At 39.3% G+C, this 16,656-nt stretch overlaps 1 protein-coding gene across 3 annotated transcripts in view; it reads left to right on the plus strand.

Annotated features, from left to right (window-relative positions):
* The window catches only part of BCKDHB (branched chain keto acid dehydrogenase E1 subunit beta), a 231,325-nt gene that overhangs the window by 118,120 nt on the left and 96,549 nt on the right, over nucleotides 1-16,656 (plus strand). The gene's annotated exons all lie outside the window — the stretch shown is intronic.

Consider the following 16,656-nt stretch of genomic DNA (forward strand, 5'->3'; position numbering starts at 1 on the left):
CCCATTTCTTGCTTTTACCAACAGTCTCCTCAAAGTCACTCCCCAGAAATGTACAGTAAGAAGTTGGATTTGCTTGGATCACTTAACTTTTTTTGGAGAATGGGTGAAAAGGGGCTTCCAGCTTGATCTATCAGTATTTTTCTACAGCAGGCCCCTGCTTTAGCCTTTTGTGAGGATAATCTGATACCCTCCTCCTTTTCTTTTTTTTCTGTTTTTTTTTTGCTACCGTGAAGTATCCCATCTTGGTTTCTGTAGGTCCCCCAAGCTGTAAGGCCGGCTGCACTGTCTGGGTAGTTCACAGAGCTTTGGGCTCTTCTCATGCGAGAAGGAACTCAGGCCCTAGTTGCTGATGACCTTGGGCAAGTGAATCAACCTCTGCTCTATTTCCTCTCCTAATTTATAAAATTAAGACTTTCTTTTTCTCCTACTCTTAAAAAAAATGTTTACAATAACTAAATAAAAGATAAGTTTCTTGAGTGAGTTAACATCAATCTGGATACTTTAGCTATATATAGATAGGGTGACTTTTCAGATTACTAGAATAAGTTAAACAAAATGCCCCAAATGGGTTCAATATATATTCCAGATTGTCTATGTTAAATAAAAAGTGTGAGTCTGGTCTAATTTGTAGAAACCATTTCAGTCTCTTTACGAGAAAAAGCAATGTAGTTACTTATGTTGTCCATGTAAGTTATATTAGAACATTGAAGAACTTCAGGGGACACTGAAGGATTGTTTAGTCACTTAACGCCTTAAAGTCCCGGACTTCCTTGGTGGCGCAGTGGTTGAGGTCCGCCTGCCGATGCAGGGGACACGGGTTCGTGCCCCGGTCCGGGAAGATCCCACATGCCGCGGAGCAGCTGTGCCCGTGAGCCGTGGTCGCCGAGCCTGCGCGTCTGGAGCCTGTTGCTCCGCAACGGGAGAGGCCACAACAGTGAGAGGCCTGCGTACCGCAAAAAAAAAAAAAAAAAAAGCCTTAAAGTCCCTTCAGGGAGTCTAGTTGATTCATGTGGACCCTCCAAAATCATCTAGTTAACCAAATTTTAAAATTGCAGCAGGATTATTGTATCTCTTTAGGGCTCTCACTTTTTAATTTAATTTTGATCTGTTTAAAAATAAATGACTCATGCTTAGCCTGGAAAAGGATAAACTTAATTCCAGTTTTTGTATCCCAGAAGTCTATTTTGCCTTTATGGTCCTATTAGCTCATTAACACTCCATTTCTTATAATTGGGTGCCCTGTGGACCTATAGACTTCAGTAACCTAAGCTGCAGTCTGCTCTGAGGTTTATGATCATAAAGCTCCTTAATGAGACTCCTCTGTTTGTGGATCTAAAACTGTTGTACTTGAGGTAACAGTGAGGCTAATGTCTGATGTGAGAAGGTTTTGAAAGTTATAAAGCACTCTACAAACGGTAGAACTGTCAACTAATGAGAGTCTGTGACTCACTGTAGTTCCCTGGCTTTTTCTTTTCCGTGAACCATAGAAAGAACCCACTGTAGGGGGTTGGAAATATTCTTTCTTAGGGTTGTGGCATGACAGAGTGGTTGCTTTTTCCAACCACCATATGTGGTGATCAGGCTGTTCGGAATGACATTGAGGTACTCTCTGAACAAACAGCAAAAGCCTTCCAAATAACTTATAATAAAGGAAGTATGTAAGACGTTTTCCCCAGCCAGATGTAATCTTCAAAAGGAGAGGAATAAATTTAAAGTGACCTTCTACAGGAAAATTTGGGATCAACAGCTAGAAACGGAAAAATGGCCAAAAGACCCTATTCATAACAAAAACAAACTATAGTGTGAATACATTTTACAAAAGAGCTGGTGAATGTATGTAGAAAATAATAATAAAATCTTAGGAGAGGTCTTAAAACAAGACTTGAACGTACTATGTTCTTGGATGGCAAATTAATAAACACCATTTAATACAACCCCAATTCCAATCCTAATGGAATTTTTTAGTTTTTTTTAAAAACTGCCTAAAATTATATGAAACTTTATATAGAAGAATAAATGCCCCAAAATAGCTAAGAAAGAAGAGCGAAGGGGATTTTCTATTAGCTGAAATTAAAACTAACTGCAAAGCCATGTGAACAATCTATGGCTAGTAATTAACAGATAGGTCAGGGGTTAGCAAACTTTCTCTGTAAAGGGCCAAATAGCAAATATTTTTAACTTTGTGGGCCATGTAGTCTCTTGTCTAGCTCAGCTCTGCCTTTATAGCATGAAAGCAGTTATATGGGTGTGACTGGATTTAGTTTTCAAACTGCGGTTTGCCAATTCGTGATATAGATCTTACAACAAAGTAGTGCTCACAAGCAGATAGCAAAATATGTGACAAAGGTGATATTTACAAGTCATTTGGAAAAGAGAGTTTGTTTAGTAAGTGGTGCTGACAAAGTTTATATTAATCTGAGAAAACTAAACTTAAATTCCTAAAATGTAAAAATAAATTCTTGGTATATAAAGATTTAAATATAAAAACTAAACAATAAAAGGATATAAGGGGCTTCCCTGGTGGCGCAGTGGTTGGGGGTCCGCCTGCCGATGCAGGGGACACGGGTTCGTGCCCCGGTCTGGGAAGATCCCGCGTGCCGCGGAGCGGCTGGGCCCGTGAGCCATGGCCGCTGGGCCTGCGCGTCCGGAGCCTGTGCTCCGCAGTGGGAGAGGCCGCAACAGTGAGAGGCCTGCGTACCGCAAAAAAAAAAAAGGATATAAGAAAATGTAAGAGAATATTGTATGATCTGGGACTGGAGGTTGTATTTTTAAACAAGTCAGCAAATAGAGAAGCTGTAAAGAAAGGAGAGAAACATTTGACTACATATAAATGAAATTTTGTTTGTGGCAAAGTTATAAAATTTGACTTATAAATAAAATATGATAACATATAATCTATAAACAAAGAAATAAAATGGCAGCCTATGAAAAATATTTGTAACACATGTGAAGAAAAGGGCTAATGTCCATAACATGCAAAGTGCCTCTACAATTAACTCAGTAAAAAAAAAAAAAAAAAAAAAGTGAAAAGGGGGCAGTTCTTGAAAAGAAAACTAGTGGCCAGTGGCTACAGGAAAAGATGCTCAGTCGTCACTAGAAGCTGTAAAATGGGATAATTATAGTACCTGCCTTATAGTATTGTTTGAAGGATTCAATCAAATAATACAAATAAGGTATTAAAGTGCTTGGCACATAAAATGTGCTCCACAAATGTTAGTGTGTTACCCTGTAGAAATAAAAGCACAAGTAGGCAAGGATTGCTGATAAAGGATAGTTATGCTGTTTTGTCTGTAGTTGGGAATAGCTGTAAACAAACTAATGGAAATTAACTGAAGTATAGTTAATTTACAATATTGTGTTAGCTTCAGGTTATACCGCAAAGTGATTCAGATTTCAGATTCTGTTCCATTATAGATTTTTACAATAAATTATGTATCCTTACTATGGAATTTTATGAAGTTATTTAAAATAACTATTTTAAATGATATCCATATAAGTTTAGAAAGTGTTTTATGATGTATTGTGTAGGAGAAATGCAGGTTTTAGAGAAATATAGAAAGTATGACTTCAGTTTTGTAAAATGGTAGGGCAAAAATCCTTTGACGTGTTTTTATGTGATGCTGAAACATTCTACATTTAGGAATCACTATTTTGATGCAGAATATTCTAAAAACAGACATACAGTACACTGCCTTCTTCCAGTACACTTTTCAATATTTGGTTTCTCATTAGACCTCCTCCTCTTTCTTGATATTCTGAATGTGCATCAGGTTTTATTCAGAGGCCTCTAAAAGAGGTTATACCTTGTATTTACTGAAATTCTAAACTCCAGTAAGTCAAGCAGAACATAAAAAGCAACAGTTGTATAGAGCACATAGAGTCAGTCACCACCACCTTGCGCCTTTTTTATTATTCCACGAAGAAACCAAGAAAATAGTTTTAAAAGAGCATTGTGGGGCTTCTCTGGTGGCGCAGTGGTTGAGAGTCCGCCTGCCGATGCAGGGGACACGGGTTCGTGTCCCGGCCCGGGAGGATCCCACGTGCCGCGGAGCGGCTGGGGGCCCGTGAGCCATGGCCGCTCAGCCTGCGCGTCTGGAGCCTGTGCTCTGCAACGGGAGAGGCCACAACAGTGAGAGGCCCGCGTACCGCAAAAAACAAAACAAAACAAAAAAGAGCATTGTGGCTATTTAGTTGGGTATTGTTGGCTGTGATCAGAGATGGAATCGTGTGCTTCAGCTGGAGGGGCAGGAGTTTATATGTGTACGTAAATTCAGTGTTCCGGAGAAGGTTTTGAGTAGATTAGTAGCTTGATAATAAATAATATCTTAAAATTTTATTGTTCTTTAGTTTTCAGAACAGATTTTGGCAACAGCAATAACAATAGCTAATACTTCCAGTGTTGGGCATTGGCTGAGCACATTACACTCACTCCTGTTTTAATCCTTCCAACCTTAAAGGGATAGATGCTGTTATCATTTCCTTTTTTAAAACAATGTATTTATTAATTTATTTATTGAAGTATAGTTGATTTACAATATTGTATTAGTTTCAGGTGTACAGCACAGTGATTCCTTTATATATATATGTTTTATATATGTATATATATATTTTTTCCTCATTTCCTTTTTACTTTTGAGGAACAGATGCTTAGATGAGTTGAGTAACTGACCTTTGGTTAATTGTTGAAAATACAAAAGCTATTTCTTCTACCAAGTAGAAGAGATTATTTTTGAATTAGTGTCTGAGCTGAGATTTGATACCAAAGCCTGTGTATGTTGTTGATCTTCAAGGTCTGTTTCTTCTCATTTGATTGCCACATTAATTCTGCCCAAAGGCCAACGGCAGTTAGTAGATTCTGTGGAAATAATTATATGGAATAAAAAAGTTGGGTCCTGTCAATTCTCCTTTTAGTTCCTTGTAGAGTAGGGGATAGGATAACTTAGGGTCACATCCTGCTTCTTGAAAAGTCTTATCATGTTACCTTTGAGCTTAATATAGCATCAGATGGCAACAGAACAGCAGTCAGTCTGATTCCTCTAAGGCACAGAGAAACAGTGTTGGAAATTGATGCTTCTGTGAGCCCTGGCATTGGGAACCACTGCTTAGTCATGCCATGTTGATGGGAATGACTGTTTAGCTATGGAACCTGAGCCTCAGTGGCCAGTTGCCAGTAAGATGAGGCTGCTGTTGTCAGCCAGGCATGTAGATGGGTTGGTTTTGTACCCCTTCAGGTTTAGATGTGAAATATAAAGCTAATTTATTAATACTAGTTTATTCAAAATATGATTCAAAAGCACTTGTTCTTCTCCCGCCATTTAGATGTTCTGTTATTTTTAAATAAAATATAAGGCCATGAATTAATTGTTGTCTCATACTTTTATTGTTGTCTTGTTGTATTCCCCCAGTACTTTATCCATACAACTAATGCGTTATCCATATTATGGTAATTTGTTTACATGCATATTCCCAGCTTTGCCGAGGACTGTTTGAAAAAGGGCTGTCTTATACAGTTTTGTGCTCTAACAGGTGACAGACTTTTAGGTGATGAGTTAGCGTTGAACCGATTTGAATGGTAAAGTCAATGTCAGTGTTTTGTCTTTGTTGTTCAGAATGTACATACGCATTTGCTTAAATTTAACCCAAACTACAGGTGTCAGTTTAGCTGGAAAAATGAAAATTTTATCTATGAATATAAATGTAATTTTAGGTCTTATGGTCATATATTTCCATATATAGCCCCAGGCTCTCTATTATTTATATGGAAAAAAGGTTAAAGCCATCACTCTATGGCTGTTTCAAGCATTTTACATATAGTAACTGATTTATTTCTTACCACCTCAGCATGAGGTGGCTGCAGTGAAAATACTGAGGTATGGAGAAGTCAAGTGACTTAGCCCAAGCCACATACCAACAAGGCTTGAGCTAGGATTTGAGACTGGGCAGTACAGCTCCAGAGTCTGTGCTCTTAACCAGTGCTCTATGCTGCCTCATTGATTTGTATATGGTGCATGTGTGTATGTGAGTCTATATCCAGAAAGAGAAAGAGATGAAAGAGATGTTCTTTGATATTTTGTAATGGACTGCGTTATCACTTTCTGGAAAATATATAATATTTTGCAGAAAAAACTGTTCTCCTAAGGTCAACTTTTAACAGGAAGTAAAATAGTTGTTTTTCATATAGATTTTCTTTAAGAGGAATTTAGATGACTTGGAATGAGTTTGGAAGGGAACCAACAGAAGAGTAAGGAAATTCAAGTCACGTTATCATAGGAAACATTGTCGAGATTTCATTTTAAGACTGTTTTATAAAGGAATTGAAAGTGTCTTTCAAATATGTAAAGGTAGCAGTTGGTGGAGAGTTTAGCTCAGTTCTTTATAGTTTGGGCAGAGAAATTTAGGACCACTTGGTAGATGCTTTAGAGAAACAGCTTTTTGCTCAGTATAAGGTGGAACCTTCTGCATGGATGGGCTGACTTAGAAAATAATGAGCTTTGTCTTACCAGAATGATCAAAAATAGGATGGAAACAGGGACTCCACTGAGAATAATCAAGCATTTGGCTGATTGAATAATTGAACTTGGTGACCAGATATGAAGTTCCTTCTAAACCTGAAATTCAGTGATTCTAACAACGTAGACAGAAGGGATTCTGCTTTATTACTTTACTCTTATTACACACCTCACCAACCTAGAAAAGTTCTATGTAAGTGATTGCTAGTGGAACTCATGCTCATTCAATCCAGTGGTTGAGAACAATTTTGGTGAACTGTTAGGGAAAAAAATCTAACTGCTGTGTGTTTAAGACAAATAAAAAGAGAGGAATTGAAAACTGCTAATGCAGAAAATTGTCAAGGAGTTTTTTGGCAGAAGGGGAAGCAAAGGAGGATGGTATAGGATGACGGAAGTAGGCGCAAGAGAATGTTGTTATTTTCTTTATTTTAAAGAGGTGGGATAAATAAGAACATGATGGGAATGATCCAGTAAGAGCACAGTTTTGAGTTATTATATATATGCCTACATTTTTTCTAATTTATTCTGCTAGTGTTCTTTTGTATGAATATCTTAACATTGATTTATCTTTTCTCTCCTTAATGGAGATTTAAGTTGTTTTCTGGTTTTCTCTATTGTATATAATGCTTTAGGGAATATTTTTATGTTTTCTTGTGTGTGTATGCAATATTTCTCTCTTGTAAATACCTGAAAATGAAACTTCTAGGTCATACTTTATCTGTATTTTCAACTTTAGTAGATGTTGTCAAAGTGTTCTACAGTGTGGTTGTACCATTTACATGCTCACCAGCGATATATGAGATGTTTTGTTGTGATAAATCCAGTTGTGTGAAAATGGTAACCTGCTGGGCTCAGTTCTGCATTTCTGTAACTACTGTGAGGTTGAATGTCTTTTTTTAAGTGTATTGGCCATTCTGGTTCCTCAATATAAATTCTGTCCTATTTTTCTACTGGGAAAATTTTTTCTTAATGATTTGTGGAGTTCTTTATATTTTCTACATGTGATGATATATATCTATATCTATATCCACATCTCTATCTATGTATCTATCTACCTATCTATCTATCCCTATGTATTTTTTTCAGTCTGTGGCTTGCATTTTTACTCTTTTAAGGTTATCTTTTGATGTACAGAAGTTTTATGTTTTGTTGTAGTCACATTTATTATCTTTCCATCTATAGTTTGAGCTTCTTCTGTCTTACTTAAATCCTTCCTCATCCCAAGATTATAAAAATATTCTTTTATATTTCTTTGAATAGTTGTAAAGTTTTACCTTTCAAACTTAGGTCTTTGATCACTTTTAATCACACTTGATGTTTTCAGTGTGGTTTAAGGTAGGAATCCTGTTTTGTTTTGGACTCCCCCTATTTATTGACTAGTCTGTCCTTTTCCATGATATGTGATGCATCTTCTGCCAGTAACTAATTGTCACGTATGCATGGGTTTGTTTGTGGGATCTCTGGTGTGTTTCTTTGCTTCTTTTTAGAGCCTTCCACCAACACGTCACTGTCTTAATAATATAGCTTTGTAATAAATCTAGGTATCTGGTAGAGCAAGTTTCTCCAACCTGCTCTTCCTACTTTTTCTTGGCTAGTTTTGGTCCTTGTGTTTTTTATAGAAATTTGAAGATTAATTTGTCAAGCTCCCCCCACCCCCCACACACAACCTGTTGGAATTTTGATGAGAATTGCATTTAATTTATAGATAATTTGGGGAATATGACATTTTGATAAAATTGATTCTTCCTTTCTATGAATATGTTTTATTTCTCCATTCATTCAAGCCTTTCAATCTTTTGTATATTTCCCCACACACTTCTTGCTCATGTTTGGTTAGATTTATTTCTGGATACCTTAGAGATTTAATTGTTGTGATGAATATGATCTATTGTTCCTATTACATTCTCTTTTCCTACTACTGGTCCAGAGGAACATTATTTATCATTGAATCCTGAGTTATATGGGACTTGAGTGGATTAGTTATGGAAAGGGCGATTTGGAGGAGGCAGTGGCTCCTAGAATGGAGAGACCATACTGAGGTATGAACCACATAGCATCAGTGAGAATGGAGAAGAGGGTTCCATAGCTGTCTGAGGCAGGCAAGCCAGGTGACTGGGGAAAGTGAAGGAATAGAGACTGGGGGACATGATAATAAGCGAATGCTGAATGAGATTGGGTGCATAAGAGGAAGTGTTGAAGAGGGATAGTTGAAAGTTCATTTGAGTCAAGCCCCTTTGATTGTAAAAACTAGAATTCATGAGTGTTAGTTTAGGAACAGTACGGACAGCACTGTGTGGGTCAAAGGGGTGCCTGGGATGAGTCCAGCTGCAGGAACTGGCAATCCATCTGGATCTTGGGTCTCTTTGTCAGGTGGGTTTTGGTTCTTACTGATGTTCATTTGATTCTCCACTTTCCATGTACCAGCTTCTTCATCATCCTGGCTTCTTCAGCTCTGATTCAACCTTTCAATGCCAACACCCACCAACTGGCAATTTTCCTACACATCTTATTTTAAATTGCAAACTGTGATGTTGGCCCAATCATCTTTGTAACCAGCCTCCCAGGTTGCTGGCTAGCCCACAGATTGGCTGTTTTTCCTTCGGTTTGTTTGTTTGTTTTTGGTCTAGTGCTCACCATTGGTTTAGTCCTTTGTAGGATGACTGCACATCCCAGTTTGCCCAGCATAATTATTGTTCCAGAGCAATTATTATTTTTTTCTCAGTGTTTTAAAATTGAAGTATAGTTGATTTACAATGTTGTGTTAGCTTCTGTGATTCAGTTCTACATACATATATAACTAGTTTTTTCAGATACTTTTCCCTTATAGGTTATTACAAAATATAGAGTATAGTTCCTTATGCTGTAGAGTAGGTCCTTGTTGGTTATCTATTTTATATACAGAACAGTTATTCATAATACCTTCAAAACTGTCTTGGTTTGGACAGTACATTATTTGGTTATACTACTCATTAGTCTCTGGAGCTGTACAACATGACTACTTATTCCGAAAGCAGGAACTGTGGGACAGGAGTGTGGTGCTGATTGGTAACTAGGCTGGGGAGGGTGGTACTGAGTAACATCTCTGCTCCGTGTAGGGTATAGTAATGGTAGCCTTGAAGAATCTGTGAGGTGTCCAGAGACACTCCACTGGGGATAGGGTCTCATGCTAATGGAAGGGAGCAGATAGAGTATGGCATGTAGATAGGTGTCCAGAGACCTAAATCTAGCAGAGGTAAAGGTAGATCCATAGTCTGAGTATTCAGATGGGGGTCAGAAGAGAGAATGGTTTGACAGGTGGTTGAAACTGGCACGTCTTTATCAGGCAGAGGGATTTTTCTCTGGATCAAGGGTTAAGGGGACAGGACGCAGGCATGGAACATCACGGCTCTGGTACCATATTCCAGTCACAGACTCACTGGGCAGGATCTAGTCACTAAAAGACTGGACAACAGGATCAAATTTAGCTATGAAGTGACAAAGCAAAAGGGAGCATGACCTAGCAGTGAGACTCAAGTACAGGTATATTAGGAAAATTATACTGAGCGGGCTTATTCCCAGGCAAAAGCTTATTATGCTGGATTAATTAATTAATTAATTCGAAGTATAGTTGATTTAAAATGTTGTGTTAATTTCTCCTGTACAGCAAAGTGATTCAGTTTCATACACACACAGGCACAATTTTTTAAATATTCTTTTCCATTATGGTTTATCATAAGATACTAAATATAGTGCTCTGCTATACAGTAGGACCTTGTTGTTTATCCATTCCATACATAATAGCTTACTTATTATGATTTATTCTTCAGCACCAACTTGAAGACTGGAATGTCAGTGAGTATAAATCCAAAGGTAGGAGTATCCCAATCTGGGGAAAAGAATAGGGAGTAGGGAGCCCCATGCTTTTTGATAAACTTTGCTCCTTGGTGAGCTGAAATAAGTATATATCTGGTATAGGAAGATTCTGGGTGGATAGAATTCTAAACTCATATCTGGATAAAACCAAATTAAATTAAACATTGTTTGACAGCAGCTAAGAATTACTGAGAAAAGTCCTCAAGTTATCTATATTTGAAAAAATCCCACTTTGGATCGGTTTCTGTGTAAGTATAGGGCCTTAGAATTATGGAGGCTATGTTTATATCTGCCTATTTTAATAAATTTATATAATGATGAATGAACAGCTCACTTTTTCTTTCGGTCAACTCTGACAGTGTCACAAGCTCTAAATATAAACAAAGTGTCTATGAAAGAAACAACAACACTATTTCCTGATGCCTTGTCCTGTAAACATGAGTTTATAAAATGACAGAAGCTACTGGGCTTTTATGCTGGGAAACTGTAATTGGGAAACACATGTTAAGTAGTGATATTTGGAGAGGGCTGAAGTGTCTGGTGACAGACGGAGGTGAGGGCTGGTGAGGTGTGGAGAGGGAAGTTTTGAGATTATTCTGTGTGTGTTTCTGGAACCATAAAATAGCATAACTAGAGGTATGTGTTGTGGTAGAACTAATAGCTAGGCAAAGGGTGGTTTAAAGAAACCTGTTGGAAAATTAAGTGTCCTTTTGAGGTAATATCCCATAGAAATGCTGAAAGGCATGGCTTCTAAGTCAAATCTTGAGGGGTTCCAAGATAATTATAAAAAAAATTAGCTCTGTTAAAATTACCATTGAAAGAATTAGGCATACATCTTTTTATCTTGTTGTTATTATCTAGATAGAGAAATGTCTTTGTTTCGAGGGAAAAATGGGTAACAGGTGTTTTGTTTGTGAGGTTTGTACTTTTGTATGTGTGCGTCTACCGTAGAGTAGCAGATAATGTCTTTTTACAACTCATGGGAAGACTTACTTTCTTCTCTACCAAAACGCTAGCCTTGTGGAAGCTGACAAAAGTCATTATTATGATTTTTGGCTCAAGAAAATAATGATAACTTGGAAAAAGTGAAGGAGTGTGGCAATGAAAGAAAGACATCTGTAATGCAACAGACAAATTATTGAAACAAAAGATACAGTGTTTCTTTAATTGGATTCTCATGGCCTATTGGTTTAAAATATGCTGACCAAAGGCACTATCTGGAAGAAAGGAACTTTGGATTTCTAAATCAGTTTTTCCAGTTTGGGTTTAATAGAATTCAACAAACTTTTATTGAGCGTCCACTCTGGAGCCAGACAGCCTGAGTTTGATTCTCGACTTTATTATTCTACCTCTCTGTGCAGCCATTTCCTCATCTGTAAAATCGAGAGGATAACAGTAGTACTTACCTTCTATAATTATTTTGACAAGGAACTGAATTTTGATTATGTATATAGTATTCAGACCTGTGCTTGCCGCTTTGACACACAAAGTCAACTGAATTAGAGACTGGGAATTTAAAGATACTCGCACTGCTTTGTGAGAGAGACAGGTAAGCCAGGTAAGCGACCCCACAATTTCAGCATTTTCTGATGGAGACAAGAAAACATTTGTCAAAAGCTGCTGTGGGCCCTGAGGTGGAACAAACAGCAGGCTTAGGGGAATAGTTTTCTGGAGTAAAACTCAAGACAGATTTTCTGCAGGAAAGGAAAAAAAAATTCCTCCGAAAAGTCCCAGAAACAAAAAGTAGACGAAGCCGTAGGCTGAGAATCATTCGTTCGCAGCTTTTTGAACTTCCTTCCTTGCTAGGCCCATCGCTGCCTCTGGCCACTGTGTAGACACTTGGTAGAACCATGACGGAGACGGTTTTAAGTTCTAAGTTCATTTGCGCTCTTAGAGTCTACTTGAGTGTAATGGCACTGTGATAACTGGAATAACAAATAACCATCCTCAGCCTGGTTCTCTGGACTGCTGGGTAATTACTGACTTCTGGGTTGGGTTAGAATAACGCCATGAAGAATGACGAGCATTTTTATGTCATAGATCTTCTCTTCTACTCTGTGTCAGCTCTAATGAACGAAGAAGAAGAGAGGTGAGTATTGTGAAAAAGAAAAGAGAGAGAGGAAGATGTTTTTAAGACCAATGTGTGGGAGTGATGCTTTAGGATAATCTGGGTGTTGTAATAATTTGTGATTCTCTAACCTGTGAAAACTGTAAACTGTTCAGCAATGTAAAGTTTTTACACATTTGTGGATGTGCAGAAATGGGAAATATTTCTCTGTAACTGAACCCAATTTAATTCTGGAAACTTTTTTTCTGCCATTAGTGGGAAAACATGTAATATTGCTGCTTCAAGTTGGTATCTCTTTATAATGCCCTTGGGGGTAACTATTCAGTCAAATTTAAGATGTGATGCAGTCTGCAAAATTCTCAGTCATTCTTAGGGCTGCTGTTCCCATTCTTCTCCCACCCCCGCCTTCACCCCAACTGCAGCAAACTCCAGATGGAGTCTTAGTGGCAGGGAAGCACTGGGGGGAGGAAGGTGTCCATCCAATCCATGGTCCCACGGCCTTTGTTGTGTGTCTCATCGTGCTTGGCCTTTGGCCTTTGTCTTCATGTTATTCCCTGTTGCTATGTCAGAAGCTGGGGCATCTTCCGGTTGATTTTTAGGTTAAGATAAAACCATGATGACTGCTTGCTGAGTCATTGGCCGACTCCATGGTTCTCCATGCTCAGAATCCTCACTCCCTACCCCGAGTGCTGCAGCAAAAGCTCTGCCAGGCCTCCCTTGAAGGGGCCTTGGGAATGATTCTGGATCTCTGACAGTCCACTGCAGCCAGTAAGACAGGGAGACTTAGAGCTCTCAATCCCATCCTGCCCTGCTATACTTCGCCACCATTGCTGCTGTGACGTATCTTACCAACACTGAGTGGGAGGATGCATCACAATTGTTCCCCCAGGGCTCCCCTGGTGGCGCAGTGGTTGAGAGTCCGCCTGCCGATGCAGGGGACGCGGGTTCGTGCCCCGGTCCGGGAAGATCCCACATGCCGCGGAGCGGCTGGGCCCGTGAGCCATGACCACTGGGCCTGCGCGTCCGGAGCCTGTGCTCCGCAGCGGGAGAGGCCACAGCAGTGAGAGACCTGCGTACGGAAAAAAAAAAAAAAAAAAAAGTTCCCCCAAAGGGATTCAGATAGGAAGCTGGGCAAAGCCTCTGATGTTTGTGGATACCCTCAGTCAATCTGAATTTTTTTTACCATCTTACCACCCCATCTCCTGTTCAGCCCCCTGCAAGACACACACTTGCATACACACACCTTTGAGGACCTTGATGGTGTTTAAACTTCAGTTAGAGACTGCCAGCCCATCAAACTTTTGTCCCTTTTCCTAGAGCCAGGAAAACTGCTCTAATACCGTGTTGTGCTATTGCCATGCTCTTTCGGTATCTTTCATATGAACTCTCAGTTCTCCATGTTCCAAGCCAAATGCTTTTGGAACATCAAACATACCACTTTTCTTTCAAGCTCTCACAGTAGAAAGTGTGGGTTCAAGACAGTTGCTTTTGCTGATCTCATTTAAATAATTCTATCTTGAAAGTTAGAATTGAACAACTATGTCTTTGTTCTTGGCTGTATGTGCCTGTCCCTCTAAGCTGAAGCTGTCTCAGCTTTACTGGGTAGAACAACAAAATCAGTAAGAATGAAAAACAAATCAGATGATACTAAAAGAAACCCAAAAAACCAAACCCACCTCACCTGTTAAATCTTATTGCCTCCCTCTGAATTGTTATCCCACACGAGGGGAATACTCAATCATTTATAGCCCTAACTTTGTGATGATGAGTCAGGCTGCAATCCATGCATATTTATAAACCCAAGCGTTAGTTTGTCATGATGTATTACAGATGAGCTAATGTTAGATACAGAGGGGAAACTGTTGGTCAAAGTTTAAATTCTCCTCTCTGATTCACTTGGATGTCTTTACAATTTATTGAAACCGTCTGGAATCTTATCTCTAAAAGAGACATAATGACTCACTTACGATGATAAAGCGTACTGTTGGTACTTCTGGAGATGATGGAAGGCTGTCACCAACCAACCAAATTCTATTATCAGAGACGTAAAATGAGTAGAAATGGTTCTTGAAATGACCCCTGTGTAGTTCCTGAAATAGCAGCTCCTTGGATAATCACCATTGTGAACTGCTGCTGATGGCTTTTACCGGAAGTCTCTGGGGTGATAAGGACCACTTGAACACTGACTGTGTCAGGGTGGTTTGATACTTTCTGCTACTTAACATTCAGAATGATCCATGGTTCTTTCTAAATTGCTATTCAAAACCTCAGGGTCTTAAGTCTCACTGCCCAGTAATTATAAGACCTGCTTGCCTCAGAGTTTTTCAAAGAATAACATAATATATGTGAACATTGCAAACTTCAACTTTGTGCAAGTGTTAGGTGATTGTTATTATTTTTACTAACTCTACTACTGTATTCTTTTTTCCCTTCATCTATTCCTCTTTCTTTTCAATGCTTTGGGATAGTCATGCCTATTAAGCTTGAATTTTAAAGAAAGTCGCCTTCTTTCAGAGTCAGCACCCTAGCTGGTCAGTGTCATCTGTATCTTTTCCACCTTTTGAGCCATGCCCTGGGACCTCTTTGGTTCTTTTCGGGTCTGTGATGCTGTGTGTTTTGAGCATGGGATACATTTCCAAATGTGCTGCTGTTTTATGCTGAACTCCATTCTCGGCTGCCTGGTTTTGTTTTATTTATTTTTTCTCCAGTCTTCTTTGGGCTTATCACTTACCAACTGGTTTGAAAGATTAATTCATATTCAACATGCGGGTCAAATGCCAAGTATGTGCAAAGTGTTGTGATTGTTCTGGGGAGGGGGGTGAGCCTGGGGGCCCAGGCTTTCCCCTCGGCCAGGAGTGGTGCTACTTGCTAAGCCTGGGAATACAGAGGTGAAGCGGAGAAGGAGGGGAGGCTTGGGGCACAGTCGGGGTGTGGGGGGGGGTGGTGGGAGTAGAGAGACAGCGCTGTTAGCTTTGGATATGGGGGAAGCTGGAGGTGTCCAGTGTGTGAAACGTGGGAAAGGCTTTGACTCCAAGTGGCAGAGCTGGGAGTTATTAGCATCAAGACTGTGCTTGAAGCCAAGGGAATGAATGAAAGAAAATGAATTCCCTGTTGAATAACTACCAGACTTGCCATGGTTATTCTTCCGTAAGCAGATATCCTGGTAGGGGAGAACCCCTCAAAATAGCTAGAGCGATGTTGAGGTATTTATGTGCTGGGTGTCATTGACAGGCTTTCTGGAAACCACAGTTTTGAAAATCCAGGACAACCTTAGGACAGAGCTTCTCAGCCTTGGCCCTGTTTGCGTGGTGTTTCAGATAATTCCTTGTTGTACGGGGCCGTGGTGTACACTGTAGGGTGCTTCGCAGCATCCCTGGTCTCGACCCCCTGGGTGGTGGTGGCATTCCATTTCCTGCCCCTCCCACCCCCAGCTGTGACAACCAGAACTGTCTGCAGACATTGCTAACCGTCCCACGGGCTAGATGATGCCACCTCAGCAGGTTCTTCTCTGAGTTTACGTCAAGAATTTTGGGAGAAGCTCCATTAGCTCTTCTGTTCCAAAAAAGCTGAAAAATGAGTTCACTTCTGCAATTATTCTGACCCCATTAGGAAACAGCTTACTCATCCTGGAGGATGAATTAAGTCATTGTATAGGGTTTTTTTGTTTTTGTTTTTAAATCATCTCCTGCACAGAAAAGCACTGATAGTGTTAGTTTCAAATCAAATCCTGTTTTTCTGTATGTGTGTATCAATATAGAAATGAAGGAGATGCTGTATTCTAAACAGTGAAATAGCTTGTGGTGATGACGCAACCATTTCACAGGACTTGCTGTCAGTTTCTTATTATCAAGGATTTTAAGGCAGACCGTCTAAAAGGGTTACTAGAGAGTTCTCTTGGGGATGGAGGTAAGAGGGTTTGGGGTTCAAGTGAAGCAAACCTTGTTCTAATAATTTGAATGTAAAAAAATTTAAACACAAGGACTAGAACTTAATCTTTTTAAACTTACGTTCTTTTGTAGTTCATCAAGAAAAAGAATATAAGAAAGTCACTTAGTAAATTACCTGTCTTGGTAGCTGAATTAACTTATAGCTTGAAACCCTCCTCCTAAAGTTACTCAAGTTTACAGAAACATTGATAGGGTACATTGATTGCAAGCACGTGCCTGTATATGTGTTGCTCGGAAATGGTACTGCTTGGCAGCCTCTGAGAATGGTTAGCATCTTGTT

Source organism: Neophocaena asiaeorientalis, unplaced genomic scaffold (genome assembly GCF_003031525.2).
Source record: "Neophocaena asiaeorientalis asiaeorientalis breed wild unplaced genomic scaffold, Neophocaena_asiaeorientalis_V1.1 scaffold253, whole genome shotgun sequence".
In the NCBI taxonomy this organism is placed as follows: domain Eukaryota; kingdom Metazoa; phylum Chordata; class Mammalia; order Artiodactyla; family Phocoenidae; genus Neophocaena; species Neophocaena asiaeorientalis.